Genomic DNA, 12,329 nt, shown 5'->3' on the forward strand with positions numbered 1-12,329 from the left:
TTATGTACATAAAAGAATGAAACGATCGCCAGCAACAATTAATTAGGGAGCTTAGCAAAACATTACCATCGGTAGCATGCAGCAATTCCATTGCCTTTCAGCTAATGGAACATATTTTAAGATATGCTAGTTTTTCCCCCGCCACCAAGAGAAAATTCAGCAACCCCCCCCTCAAGTAAAAGTAGGCAAGAAAATCAGCATGTTGATTGTGACAACTTGAAGTAAAAGAAGACATCATTACAATTTGCATTGCACTGCAGTGCCTTAAATAACTAACACTCTGTAGGTTACTTTATTTGGCCAGTTTACTTTAGTTTTCTAAGATTAACTGTTGTGCTGGGCAGCAGTAGACCAGGTACTTGTCATAATAATTATCATATCATATCAATTTCAAGGCGTGCAGGCCTTGAAGTGGGGAAGAAAAAGAGAGTCCCCACATATGTCTGGTGCATTTTTCAACATTGAGTGTGAAATGCTTGAAAAATCAATAAATATGTAAATGAGTTTTCATTAAACATTTTTTAAATGAATATCAAGATAATTTTAAAATGTATTCACTGTTCCTGCGGAAACAATGTCTTGTGACAAATTATTTCAAACATTTGTTACTCTGTTGGTAAAGAAATGTGCAAATCTGGAAGTTTTTACTGAAACTTTTAATAGTTTGTAGGAATGGCCTCTTGTGGCACTGTTCTCATTCAATGTAAACAAAGTTTATAGTTCTGCTGTCATATAATCCATGTGTCATTTTATACATCTCTATTAAATCACCACGCAGTCTTCTATATTCTAAACTAGGTAACTTAAGTGCTTGCAACCTACTTTCATAGTCCATATCAGCAAAGCCAATGATTCTTTTAGTAAATCTTCGTTGAACATTTTCAATACTGTCTATATGTTTCACTAAACCCGTATTCCAAACAACATTCCCATATTCTAAGACTGGCCTGACTAATGACTTAAATAATGGCACCATTATGTCTTTACTTTTACACTGTATATTTCCAACTAACATTCCAGTCAATCTATTGGCTTTTTTAATGGTTTCATTAACATGAACATCAAAAGAGAGAGACCAGAGTCAACAATGACTCCAAGATCTCTCTCCGATGAAGTCTCCTGCAAGTCAATACCATTCATATAATACTTATAATGTGGATTATTTCTGCCTACGTGTAAAACTTTACATTTATTGCTATTAAATTTAATTTGCCATCTATCAGTCCAGTGTACTAAATTATCAATACTAACTTGTAATTTCAATCTACCAAAATCTGAATCTACTTCCTCATAGATCTTTGTATCATCTGCAAAGATTTTCACAAAACAGTCTAGTATGTCAGGCATGTCATTTATATAATATACAAAGAGTGTGGGCCCCAAGACACCGCCTTGAGGAACACCACTACTCACCTTAACAGGACACGATGACTCAGTCCCTACTGATACATACTGTGTTCTCTCATATAAGAAGTCTTTTATCCATTCCAACAATTTACCACAAATACTGTACCATTGCAATTTAACAACTAACCTATTATGTGGAACTTTATCGAACGCCTTCTGTAAGTCCAGATAAATTGCATCCATTGGTTTATTGTTTTCAAGTGACTGCATCCAGTCATGTACAGTATTCAACAACTGAGTCACACAGGATCTACCACTGGTAAAGCCAAACTGATAATCAGACAGTAAGTTGTTACCAATCAAATGTTTATTCAAAGTATCATGTATGAAACCTTCAAAAACTTTACATACAACCGATGTCAAACTTACTGGTCGATAGTTTCCAGGGTCTTGTTTGTTACCTTTCTTAAATATTGGTTTTACTTCTACTACTTTCCATGCCTGTGGGATCTTACCATGTGATACAGTCTTAACAAACAGAATCTTTAAGAGAATAGCTAGACTATTATGCAATTCTTTTAGCAAATAAGGGTGTATTCCATCAGGACCAGTGGCTTTATTTACCTTTAGCTGTCAAAGTTTGTCACTAATCATCTTTTCTGAAACTTCACCATAATCTGATGATGGTGGCACTGATAATACTAGTGATTAATAATACAGTATTTATAACTTTTAAATAGTTGGCCTTCACTTTTTTTTTTTTTTTTTTTTTTCATATAATTCTAAGTATCATGTGGCTTAAAATGTGCAACTTCCAACCTGTTTCATATATAATCTTAAGTATTTTGTTGGTTAAAATCTGTGTTTTCTATCCACTTTATTATATTACTATACCTTTTTATCCAGCACAGTAACTGACTACAGTGAAAACAGAAATATTCTAGGCTTTACTAAATGACAGACACAGCCATGCATGAGTTCGATCATGTTCTGTAAACTATAGTGTAAATGCACAGTATCCAGTAAATGCACCCCCACCCCCGTGTGGGTCAGAAACCCTGCACTGGGTAAAGCACCTTGGAAATACCCACCCCCCAGTGTGGGTCAGAAACCCTGCACTGGGTAAAGCACCTTGGAAATACCCACCATCCAGTGTGGGTCAGAAACCCTGCACTGGGTAAAACACCTTGTAAATACCCACCCCCCAGTGTGGGTCAGAAATCCTGCATAAGGTAAAATACCTTGTAAAAACCCACCCACCAGTGTGAATTAAAAATGCTGCATAAGGTAAAATACCTTGTAAAGGCCCACCTACCACTTTGAAAAAAAATATAACGAAATGACATTCCAGTTTGCTGTTTGTGATCATGTTGCTTTGCAAAGCAGTGCAGATCTAGATCTTGAGATAAGCATTGAACATCTGCATAAAAATGTTAACATCACATATGTGCACATGTGTGTATGTATAGGTATGTGTGTGTATGTGTATGTATATATATACATGTATATATGTGCGAGTGTGCATATGCATGCTTATGTATGTGCGTATGTGTGAATGTATATATGTGTAAAATTATATGTGTGTATGTATATGTATGTTTATAGTCATTGATGTCTAAACATGAGTCATGGACCTATGCCACTGATTATGCATCGAAAGTATTATGAAATGCTCCCCCATTTTTTTTCTCTTTTTTGTGTGTGTTATCAATGGTAACATCCTCCAGTCAAAAATGTGCTCTTCTCTTCCTTTCTATGTGTCACATCATCTTCTCCTTCTTTCTTCCTCTTTCTTCTCATTGATATTATGTAACTTCAATACTTCTCTGTTCTTTTTGTTTGTGTGTTGTTGTTTTTGTTTCTTTACAAATTGTTATGATTTGAGAATGTATTTATTCTTTACAAATTGTTATGATTTGAGTATGTATTTATCTGTTTTTGTTATGAAAAAAGGAAAAGAAAAAAGTTACTTTGATCATGACGTCACTCCATGATGCGGTGTTTTTTGTTTCAGTCACTATCATTTTGTTTTTAACGTGTGCAGAGAACATTAGTTCTGTCTCTGGACAATGATTTATCCAGTCAACACACCTGCATTTCATGAAACAAATCAAAAACAGTTTGATTTAAACTACCAGGATTGCATTATCCTACTGATATTGCAAGTTTTACAAGAGACTTCTAATGACTGTAGTATGCTATGGTGAAACTAAGGGACTGGGCTCCCATGAAGGGTGAAATACCCCATAAATGCCCATCCCCAACCTCTGGGTGAAATTTGTGCAAAGAGAGGGTGGGCGCTTGCAAGGTAGTTTGCAGTATGTTCAAGTTTTCTGTTACTTACTGAACACAACAGTCATGCACAAATTCTGAACACAGGCCAGGATCATTGAAATTTTTGGTTATTTATTGAACAACAACAATAACCATGCAAAAGTTCTCAACATTAAGTCAGAGAGTTTGAATTTTCTTTTGGTTCTGGAACACCATGAACAACCATGCATGTCCTTCAACAGAATCGAAACCACCACACATCACACTTCACAACGGTGTTGTATCATGCCAACAACCCAACATGTTCATACACACGTTTTCTGTCCACAGTGTTTTTTGTTGTTGTTTGTTTGTTTTGTTTTGTGTCTTTTTGTAGAAGCCATCATTCTGAATGCACACTTTTACAAAACACATCATATAACCAAGCACAGTGGGAACTCCGGTAAACTAAACAGTGACAATAAGACTTATACTAATAAAGAACACAGTATACTATAAAACACTATATATATATATATATATATATATATATATATATATATATATAATATATATATACATAAAAAGTAACCATTATATGGAAAACAATCCAACTAATAAAGTAAAATAATGTTGAATTTAACGTCTTCAGCTAGTCTTGCTGGTCAGCTTGGCTAACAATCTGATTTTACAGAATTGTACAGATTATCTATTTCTTAACCAAAGCTTTTCTGCATGAAATATGGATCTGTTTTCCTTGTGGAAATGTAAAATATGTCTGACATTATGTCTTTACCCTTTTCATCAGTGTCATTTCTAAGTGTCTGACTTAAGCAGTGCATTTAGAAATTAATGTGAATTTCTCTGTAATGAAATACATTAATCATGGACAGTTACCTTATATTCTTTTTATTCTCTGCGCTTAAAAAAAAAAATCAGTACAACATACACTAAGAACCTATTTTTTTCCTACAAGGATTTGACTGAAGGACACAACATCAATGACTGAAACTGAAACTAGTGAGTGTTTCAGGCAACAAATTATCTGACATAGAACTACCATGTTCCACTCTTGGCTGACTTTTCAGGATGAGAAAAGCCAATCAACTTCAATGACACAAAAGTCAGCAGCTGGGCACAGCACAGAAGATGGAGCAGGAAAACCAGCCGACCAGCAAAAGCATACCCCCCCCCCTCAATGCCCCTCACCAGCTAAACTTGACTGGTTTTGTGCTCACTCACTCTATAACATATGCATGAAAACAAACTTAATTCATTTATTAATATATAATTGTGTAACAATATCTCCTAGACTTAAAAAGACAGCATCATAATTCAAGCATGACACTTTGACCGATGAACCAATTGCCCCACCACTCCGCTGTTGTTTTTTTGGAGTGTGTGCATGTTTTTATTGGTTTATTCTTTTCTCAATACACCCCCTCTCCACTTCCAATCCCTCATCCATTCTCCACATCCATTGTATGTATGTGTATACGCGTGCTGAAATGAATCTCTAAACTAATCACTTTGTAGTGAATGGTTAATAAATCAATGAGAAGAAGATAGCACAGTTATAGAACCTAGCTGAGAGTAAACTCAACTCAGACTGTTACAGATGAGAGCTGTGAAGTTTTTAATAATCTACTTAATAATCTACTTGATAAGCAATATGCATGACAATACTTTTATCATGCTAGAATTGAACATAACAAAATGTACTTGCAGATCAAAAAAATAAGGAGGCACTTGTAATGAGGTGATGTGCTCTCCCCAGGGAGAGCAGCTTGAACATCACACTGAGAAATCTGTAGTGACAAAAATGTAATAAATACAATAACCTCACATGGGTTATTATTACACCAACACATTAACAAGCACACCAAAGTGTTGGTGCAGAAATGTGTACAAGAAAAAAAGAAAAAAAGAAAGAAAAATTATGTTTTCAATGGAGCTATAATAAACTGCTGACAAAGTTTCTTTTTTCTCAGTCTAATTTTGTGTGTGTGTGTGTGTGTGTGTGTGTGTGTGTGTGTGTGTGTGTGTGTGTGTGTGCAACATAGAATTGTCATATTCTCCTGGATTTTGAGAAGGGTTCTATTTTTTTCAATTACAACCTCACCTGACCACATCCAACACACCTGAAAACAGAATATTATATAGCAACCCACGCTTGTTAAGGATGCCTGAAATGTTGTTGCCTTTGACACATCTTCTGTTTCAGGTTCAATTTATTCAGGATGGCTAATGACAGAACATTGATTAACACAAAACAAAATCAAACTGTTTTGTCAGCATAAACACTGAACACAGAACTTAGCATGTCACAGATCATGGAAGGTTGACTTTTTAAAGGTTAAGAAGTATCACAGCCTTTTATAGCCATCAGAGCAGTGAGTTCACATCCACTGTCAAGGGCTCAGCACAGCAAGGTGGCCCAGGTCTTCTCCTTCGGCTGTCTCAACCTTCCCAAACCAAACTACCAAGGTACTCACATTCACAAAAAGGTGAACTAAGGAAAATCTTGAGTAAAGTGCCTTTCCCAAGGACACAAAACAGTGCTGAAACAAGGCCTTGAACTCTGATCAAAGGCGAATGCTGGATCAGAGGTGGAATGCCTGATTCTGCAATGGAGCCTCCTACACATACATGCATGGTCTTCTGCACCAATATACATTCTCATCTTATATGAACAAATGTTCTTTCACACGCATATACACACCATTTGTTATTGCTGACAGTTTAAAAAAAAAAAAAATCAGAAGTATAACCATATCAGCAGAAAAACAGGACAACACAGCTGATATTTACTGTTGTCTTTAGTATATCTGAACTCTGAGCATAAAATTGAAGCATCATATTCTGAGATATACTGATAGTTCACTAGCTATATACACCTATTTACACCACTATAGACTTTGTAAAGAAAAAACAACAAAGAAAAAATAACCAAGGCAAATGGACATTCCAGACTGAATTCTTCCAAGAGATACATGACTCACCTATTTCTACAGCTTCATTATACACTCCTGATGGTCAGCTTCTTTCTTCACAGTCATTGTGGGACAAACACTAAACAAACAAACAAACAAAAAAAACCCAACAAACAAACAACCCCCCCCCCCCAACCCCCGCCAAAAACCCCCCTGCAGACAGATGCCTTAAAATCCATCTGTCCATTGTCCTAGTCTATAAACAGTCCTCCATTCCTTTCAGTGCTTTCGCTTTATCAGTTAAAGAAAAAAACACAACAAAGAAGAATAAATTCCGAACAGCTGCACCATATTGACTTCAACCTAAAAAAAATCATTCAACTCAATTATTTGAAGGTATCAATAATGATAACAAATTTATTTATTGAGGGAAATGGAATGAGCACATATGCATCTTTACATCCATCCCTCAGGGCAATGAGAAACAGATGTTCAGGAAGTGAGGGGAGTGTGTCTGTATGAGTTGGTGGGAAAGGGAGTCAGGGGTGGGGGGGTGGGGGGGGGAGAACAGAGAAGTGGAAGGGAGGTGGTGTGGAGGTGGCTCAAGAAGCAGTCAATGGAAGGAATCCCTTCAACTGCAGGGGAGGAGTGGGGAGGGGGGGTGGTGCGTGGGAGGGGCGGGGGTCGTGGGATGGGAGGAGTCCTTAAAACCAGACAAGAGGCTATGAACTCCAACTCCCAGCCCCCCCCCTTCCACACCCCCTTTTTAAAAATTTTAAGATCAGAGGAGTAAGTGGGGCAGGAGGGGGGGATGGAAGTGGGGCTTCCAGAATTCCTGGAAGCACCCCACAAACTCTAGAACTTGAGCAGGAGACACAAACATTATCTTCTGGTTGGTTCTGGGCAGATCCTTTACAAATACAATAATAACTAATTGTTTTACTATTCAACTTATTTGTATTCCTTCATTTTTTGGATATATTCTTCTACTGCTAATCCGACTGAGTGTCACATCTGTCAGAACTAAATCCTTCTGTCAGCTGTCTTTCCTTTCAGGGTCCAGCCATGCGGTACAGGCTTCCACTGAACATCAGACACTCCACTTCCACAGTCTCTTTCTATTCTTCCCTGAGGATCCATCTGTTTCAGCAACACTGATGTCTTTTCCACCACAGTTCAGTGCTGTGATTTATCCATGTAATGAATGCTGCTGCTGCTGCTGTTCGTGTTGTTGTTGTTGTTGTTGTTGTGTGTGTGTGTGTGTGTGTGTGTGTGTGTGTGTGTGTGTGTGTGTGTGTGTGACTACATGCATGCATGCGTGTGATCAATTCAGTAAGATGGGTGATGTCATAATGTCTGTCTTCACTGAGTGTGTGAACTGATTTTTATTTTTGTTGTTGTTGTTGTCATCAACAATCAATAAATTTTGTACATGCAAAGCGCTTTGGGCTCTAGTTGAGAAAATAGTGCAGCATAAGTGTTCGTTATTATGATTACATATAACCGTTTGAAACATCATTTCTTTCTCTCACCTCCTTAATATGCATGCTGGCATTTCACTAACTCAATAATTCCTTCTACCCTCAAATTCTATTCTATATCTTGTATGTCACCATTTCACCCTTCTTTCCTTCCTTTGGAGAGTTATCTGAATTTTTCTCATCTTTTCTTGTTTCATTTCATGTCCGTCTTGCTAAGTAACACTCAGCCTGGTAATAAATATCAAATACTCAACTCTATTTTTCCCAGTCTAATGATTAGCCTTATTTCAAACCAAGTTGCTCAACAACAACACTAAAATAATTATATAATGCATTAAAAAAAAAATCAAGTATACTATACATTCATCACAATACAGTAGCAAAAGAAAAAGAAAAAAGAAAAAAGAAAAGGCCCTTCATGCATAAAAGCACAATAAAATGAGCAAATTATTAATGAACAAACCTTGTGTTTAGCAGTTTCTTGTCTGATAACATTTTATGGTCATTTGACAAATGGGCATTCTTTAAAAAATTTTTTTTTAGTAGTTATAACACTTAAAGAAAAAAGAATTAAAAAAAAAGCCTACAAGGTTTTTCTTTTGTGCAACGAGGGTGGGTGTATGAAATGAGAAGGTGTGGGAGAGAAAGGCAGAGGGAGGGGTGGGAAATGGTGGAAGAATCTTTGGATCTATGTTCCTTACAGCACCACCCTGCACACAGAGCCATTTCAGGACTGAAAGACTGTCAGTCCTGATCCTGTGGGACCTGGGAGAATGACTCCCCCCACACTCCCCACAAAAACCAAGAAGAAACGAAAAGTAGACACAAGTACAATCACATTCACTTTCTTGCACATAAACCTTGGACATGCTTCTGACATTGACCGTTCTGAGAGTTTTTCATAAAAGGATTACAAGATACCAACCTGAACTTAAACACGATTGATTACACATAATAAGTTTCAGTTTCACTTTCTCAAGGAGGCATCACTGCGTTCGGGCAAATCCATACACACTACACACATCTGCTAAGCAGATGCCTGACAGCAGCATAACCCATAGTGCTTGTCAGGCCTCGAGTGCATGCTTATACATTTACACATAATAAACACAATTATATTCAATATATATAAAAACAAGCATACAACACCCAAAAGTGCCAGCCTCACACATCCAGTGTGCAAAAAATGAATGCAAGTCACAGCACAGAAAGAATGCCCAATTATCAGGTCCAGAAGAAGATGGAAAGTATTCAAAGCTTTCTAGAAAAAAAAGGTTGTTGAACAGATCAGCAAGGCAAAAAATAAGGATGGAAGGGATGACAGAAAGGACAGGGAAAACTCAAAAACAAAAAGAGCGATAGAAAAGAGGTAATTTCTAGCACAGAATTTCCAGAAGATGGGGATACTGTTGACAGTAAAAGAACTCCCGGCATCCCCATGGGGAAGGGAGGAGTGGGAGATGGAAGCCGTTAGGAAGGCTGAATCGTGTACATCAAAGTGAGACTTTAGTTGCTTTTGCCGGTGTTGTGATGGTGTTGCTGCTGTAATATGTTGTCCAAAAACAAATATAATAAGAACGTATTTGACAGACAATTCATATAATGAAAATGGGTGGTATCTACTTGTAATTTCTTGCCCCGAAACACACATTATTATTGTGTATTTGATAGATCATTTATTTAACAAAAATGGGTGACACCTACTAAAACATTGCCAGTACAATTTCATAACCTTATAAAAACTGCTTGGAAATCACCATCTCTTTTGTGTTGCAGTTGTAATTTGTTGCCCCAAAACAGACATAATTACATGTTTGACAGATCACTCAGAAAGTGAAAATGGTTGGTACCTATTCAAAATATTGCCAGTACAATTTCATAAGCTTATGAAGAAAAAACAAACAAAAAACAAAAAAAAACACGCTCAGAAATCAATAAGGGTGACATGTGCTTTTATTAACATGCACATATAGGTGTTGTCATTTGCATATGTGCTTGTTCAAAGAGCAAATGAGAGAGAGAGAGAGAGAGAGAGAGAGAGAGAGACAGAGACAAAGACAGACAGAGAAAAAGAGACAGAGTCAGACAAAGATAGAGTGAATGAGATGAATATGTTTGTGCATGTGTGTGGGAACAAAGGAGACAGTAGTGTACAATCTAACCTAGAACAGTTCAGAATACAAATATTTCAACTTTTCCTCGTGAAACACTTTTTTTTTTTAATCTGCGTTAATGCATGCATCTTAATACACACACACATTCATACAAACACATACACACGCACGTATGTACACCCGCATGGATAAGCATGTAAGCATAAACATACTTTATATGAATGTTACTCACTTGAGATGATTCAACCATTTCTGCACAATGAACAACTGTTGTACATAACCACAAAATACACCAATTCCATTTTACCAGTCAAAAAAATGAAACAAGAACATAAGGAGCAGAGAGAGTTAGAGGAAGAGAGAGAGAGAGGGGGAAAGTGAGAAGGAGAGGGAGAGAGACAGAGGGAGAATGAAAATAGATGGAGCGATGAAGGGAGAAAGGGGGAGGGAAAGAGAGACAGAGACGGAGGGAGAGGGGCAGGGAGAGAGAGAACAGAGTGAGAGAGTGTGTGAAAGAAAGAGACAAGACAAGACAACTTCTTTATTGAAGGAGCAGTAGATAAGCAAGGTATATGCTTTTATGCAAGAATGAGAGACAGAGAGAGAGAGAGGAAGAGAGAGACAGACCAAAGACCCACAGTGAGAAACACGAACACACTAAAAGCTGGGGAAGAGAGAAAGACTGATAAACATGAGTCAATATACCAAAATATCCCCTCCAACCCCTAAATATAAAATCAAGCATGCACCCACATTATTTCTAGATTTCCAGACATGAAGCCTGCCAGGCTGGACTGGTTCCTGGCTGTTCTTGCTTCTCACACCTAGAAACATGTATCACATGTGAGCTGACGGCAACAGTGACACATAATGAATTTCTCGTATCTGCATGCAACATAAACACAGAGCTGCCAAATGTACATGCTTTTTTTATATAAAAAAGAAAAACTCTTTTTTTCTTTTTCTTTTTAATTTTTTTTACAGGTCTTCTGGAATTGACAAGAAAAAAATCCACACAAAAATCCCAAAACTTTTTATCTTAGCAATTAAGAAAAAAAACCTTCTTTTTTTAATCCATAGATTCATAAATTGAATACTGCAAATGAAAGAACATTCATTTAAAATCCTAAAAAATATAAAATATATATATATTTTTTTAAAAGCTACTAAAGGTTAACGGTCTCATAGTCATTCACAGCTGTAGGGGCAGTGAATTCATGTTCACTGTGTCAAGGGCTTGGCATATGAAGATGGGGCCCAATCCTCCACTGTTTTAGCCTCCCCTGACTGAAGTCAGGTACTGATTCACACTTGGGTGAACATCAGAGTAACCTGCCTTCTCCAAGGACACAACACCACACTGAAACATGACCTTGAACCCTGATCACTGGTGAACACTCAGTATATGTATATGTGAGTGTCTTTTTACGGTAACCAAAATGTGAAGTGTTCATTCAAATATCCCACTATGAGTTATTTACAAGTAATGACTAAACATATCAATAGGGCTATGAACAGACTACAATAAATATCACTCATTCTGTTGTTGACATTGTAAATGAATGAGTTAACACAGAACTAATTTGATTGTAAATGAATGAGTTAACACAGAACTTTTTTTTTTTTTTTTTCACTTTCATATAATTTTTGTGAGATCATTTAAACAAAACGAGTGCATATAATTTTTAGCCTCATGTTTAATAAACGATCATTTCTAAACAGAATATTAGAATCCACCTCAACAGAAGAGCTTATGGGGAAGAGAGAGAGGGAGGGAGGGAGGGAGGGAGGGAGATAAGGATGGAGGGAAGAGTAGGAAAAAAAGAATTTCTTAAAACAAAAGCAGAACCCAATTAATGGTTACAAATGCAAAATCTCATGAAGAGTGAACCTCAATTCAAGCCAAAGAAGAAAGAAAAAGAAAGACACCTTGCTGACATCACCAGAACTATGACCCATCACGATGGGCAGTAAGAACATCAGTAGCAATGTTCTACACCCGAACTTGAACTTAAAATCTTTGACTATGGTCTAACCTATTATCAATTAAATGATTACCAATTCCTCCAGTGTTTTTTCAGCTTTTGTTGTTTTTATCAAGTTACAATAGCATCTTTTAACCTTTGACTCTGATTTGACCTACATAAAATGACTGGCAAGTGTTTTTTTCCAGTTATTCTGTTTGTTTCGCAAATGGTACA

The sequence above is a fragment of the Babylonia areolata genome, chromosome 4, assembly GCF_041734735.1.
Source record: "Babylonia areolata isolate BAREFJ2019XMU chromosome 4, ASM4173473v1, whole genome shotgun sequence".
Taxonomy (NCBI): Eukaryota; Metazoa; Mollusca; class Gastropoda; order Neogastropoda; family Buccinidae; genus Babylonia; species Babylonia areolata.